Source organism: Chrysochloris asiatica, unplaced genomic scaffold, assembly GCF_000296735.1.
Source record: "Chrysochloris asiatica unplaced genomic scaffold, ChrAsi1.0 scaffold00008, whole genome shotgun sequence".
In the NCBI taxonomy this organism is placed as follows: Eukaryota; Metazoa; Chordata; class Mammalia; order Afrosoricida; family Chrysochloridae; genus Chrysochloris; species Chrysochloris asiatica.
The window spans coordinates 22,209,035-22,212,651 of record NW_006408526.1 but is presented as its reverse complement, the minus strand read 5'-3'; positions in this window follow the sequence as shown (position 1 = coordinate 22,212,651).

Genomic DNA, 3,617 nt, shown 5'->3' with positions numbered 1-3,617 from the left:
AAGGCACTTAGCTATGCCACACGTGGCTAGAGGATACCATATTGGACAGCACAGCTCTAAATTACGCCGTCGAGTGGGTTCTGACTCATTGTAACCTATGTACAACAGAACAAAATACTACCTGGCCCTGTTGCCATCCTCACCATCCTTGTTTCGATTGAACCCATTGCTGCTGCCACTGTGCCAATCCATCTGTGTAGGGGTCTTCCTCTTTTTCGCTGACCCTCCACTTTACCAAGCATGATGTCCTTCTCCTATCTTAAGTTGTTGTTAGGTGACTTCAAGTTGCTACCAACTCATAGCGACCTTATGCACAACAGAACGAAACACTGCCTGGTCCTGCAACAACCTCACAATTATTGCTTTGCTTGAGCCCATTACTGATGCCATTGTACCAATTCATCTCATTGGAGGGCTTCCTCTTTTTCGCTGACTCTCTACTTTACCAAGCAAGATGTCCTTCTCAAGGGACTGGTCCTGCCTGATAATATGTCTAAAGTATGAGAGACAAAGTCTGGCCATTGTGGCTTCTAAGGAGCATTCTGGCTATACTTCTTCCAACACAGATTTGCTTGTTCTTTTGGTGATCCATGGTACTTAAGTTAGATACTAATAATTAACATGCCTAAGCCCTTGTGTGGTACTGTAGGATTCACACTGTACTTCTATCTTTAAGATCTGTGGTTCAAACCCACCAGTCATCCCTTGGTAACCCTATACTAGCTTGCTAAAAGTCGGGACCCTTTGTACGGCACTTAAAAACAACCACAGTTCATATTATCACGATTTCATGCAAGAATATTTTTACTAAGTAGAGATTTAGTGCTATTTTTAAGCTTCACATAGGGTTGTTGAATGCCAGCAAGTCAGTTCTGACTCATAGAGACCCTGTATAGGGTTTCCAAAGCTGTAAATTTTTGCAGGAGCAGAATGCCTCATCTTTGCCCATGATGTTCTTCTCCAGAGTGTGATACCTCCTGATAACATGTCCAAAGTATGAGAGATGAACTCGCACCATCCTATCTTCTTCCAACACAGATTTGTTTGTTTTTAGTACTTTTAATATTCTTATCCAACACCATAACTCAAATGCATCAATTCTTCTACTGTCTTCCTTATTCAGCATTCAATTTTCACATGTGTATGTTATTTTTGTGATGTGCCATAGAAGTTGGTTCAGACTCATACGGACCCTGTATAGAGTATCCGAGGAGCAGCTGGTGAGTTTGAACTGCCCACCCTGTGTTTCAAACCAACCTTGAGGTTGAGTACTTATCCTACAGTTTCACACCATTGGGCTATTGAAAATACCATGGTTTGGGTATGTTTGAGGACTAAAGGTCAGGTGCACCTGACATCTTTGCTCTTGAACTGACATTAATAAGTCCACGAGAGCCAAAATATGACACAGACTATGACCCACCTGAATTTAGATGTCAAAAACTGACATCTTTGCTCTTGAACACATTAAATTGGTCTTCTGCAGCAGATTTGCCTAATGCAATACATCATTTAATTTCCTGACTACTGCTTCCAAGAGTGTTGGCTATAGATTCAAGTAAAATAAAGTCTTTGACAACTTCAATCTTTTCTACATTTATCATAAAGTTATTCATTGGTCCAGCTGTAAGGACTTTTGTTTTCTTTACATTGAGGTGCAATTAGCACTGAAAACTATACTCTTTGATCTTCATTAGTAAGTATTTTAAGTCCTCTTCACTTCCAGCAAACATATCACAGGTTCTTAATGAGTTTTCCTCCAATCCTGATTATCACATTCTTCCTCATATAATCCAGCTTCTCAAGTTATTCACTCAGCATACAAACTGAATAAATATGTTAGGAAAACACAACCCTGGCACACACCTTTCCTGATTTTAAAACATTCAGGATTCCCTCGGTTTATGTACAGGTTCCTCTTGAGCACAATTAAGTGTTCTGGAAAACTCATTCTTCACAACATTATCCATAACATGTCAAGATCCACACAGTCTAAAGCCTTTGCACACTCAATAAAGTACAAGTGAACATCTTTCTGGGATTCTTTGCTTTTACTCAAGATCCATCTGATGTTAGCAGTGAGATCCCTTATTCCATGTCCTCTTCTGAATTCAACTTGAGTTTATGGCAGTTTCCTGTCGATGTACTGTTGCAACCATTTTTGAATTATCGTCACCAAAATTGTACTTGCATATGATATTAAAGATTAACAGCCTCGGGAACCCTGTGCAGGGTCGCTATGAGTCGGAACCGACTCCACGGCACATAACAACAACAACAGTGATATTAATGATATTGTTTAATGGCTTTTGCATTCTGTTGGGTCACGTCTCATTGGAATGGGCACAAATATGGATCTCTTCTAATCAGTTAGCATAGATGTCTTGGTACAGATGAGTGAGCACCTCCAGTGTTTTATCAGTTTGTTGGAAGATTTCAATATGTATTCCATCATTTCCTAGAACCTTTTTTTCACCAATGCTTTCAGTACAGCTTGGGTTAGTTCCTTCAGTACTTCTTGAAATGGTTGAATATTGACCTTTTTTTTTTTTTTTACAGTGACTCTGTGTTTACCTTCCATTGCATTTTGATGCTTTCTGGATCATTCAGTATTTTGCCCACAGAATCCTTTAATATTGCAAATCAAAACTTAAATCTTTTCTTTAGTTCTTTCTTCTTGAGAAATGCTGAGTGTGTTCTTTCCTTTTGGTTTTCTAACTCCAGGTCTTTGTAAATTTCATTATAATACTTGACTTGGTCTTCTCTAGCTGACTTTTGAAATTTTCTGTTCAGCTCTTCAACTTCCTCATTTTTTCCATTGACTTTAGCTTCTCTGCACTCAAGAGGAAATTTCAGAGTCTCTTCTGACATCCATTTGGGTCTTTTGTTTTTTTCTTTCCTGTCTTTGTAATGACCTGTTGTTTTCTTGCCATTTATTGTTATTGATGTCATACCACAACTCTTTTAGTCTTGAATTATTAGTGTCTAATGCATTAAATCTGTTCCTTAGATGGTCTCTAAATTCAGGTGGGTCATAGTCTGTGTCATATTTTGGCTCTGGTGGACTTATTCGAATTTTCTTCAGTTTCAGCGTGAATGTGCATATGAACAATTGATTGTCTGTTCCACAATCGACCCCTGGCCTTGTTTTGGTGGATGATATTTATCTTTTCCACCATCTCATTCCACAGATGTAGTCAATTTAATCACTGTATATTCCATATGGTGAGATCCATGTATATAGTCACCTTTTATGTGCTTTAAAAAGTTATTTGTAATAAATAAGTCATTAGTATTGCAAAATTCTATCATGCAATTGCCTGCATCATTCCTATTACCAAGGCCATATTTTCCAATTACTGATGCTTTTTCTATTCCAACCTTCACATTTCAATTACTAGTAATTATCAATGCATTGTGATTACATGTTTAATCAATTTCAGACTGAAGAAGTTGCTAAAATTATTCAGTTTCATCATCACTGGATTTAGTAGATTGTGCATAAATCGGAATAATAGTAGCATTAACCGGTCTTAATTGGTGGCATGTGGGTATTAGCCTATCTCATAAAAACACCTAGAAATATTTAAAGTAAAAGGATGGGCTTTAAGGCAAAA